Source organism: Gallus gallus, chromosome 16 (assembly GCF_016699485.2).
Source record: "Gallus gallus isolate bGalGal1 chromosome 16, bGalGal1.mat.broiler.GRCg7b, whole genome shotgun sequence".
Classification (NCBI taxonomy): domain Eukaryota; kingdom Metazoa; phylum Chordata; class Aves; order Galliformes; family Phasianidae; genus Gallus; species Gallus gallus.
This window is the reverse complement of record NC_052547.1, coordinates 410,998-411,221: the sequence shown is the minus strand read 5'-3', so window position 1 is coordinate 411,221 and position 224 is coordinate 410,998.

Sequence of the window (224 nt, the reverse complement as noted above, 5' to 3'; positions counted from 1 at the left end):
CGCGGATCGCAAGCCGCCCCGGCAGCGACCTCTAGCCGCCGCCGCGGAGAGCGCGAGACGGTAGCACCCGGGTAGACCGTTCCGCCGTTTCCGAGACGCCCCGGCAGCGACCCCTAGCCGCCGCCGCCGCGGAGAGACCGAGCCGGACGGTGCCCGCCGGGACCAGGTAGACCGTTCCGCCGTGCCCCAGCCGCCCCGGCAGCGACCCCTAGCCGCCGCCGCGG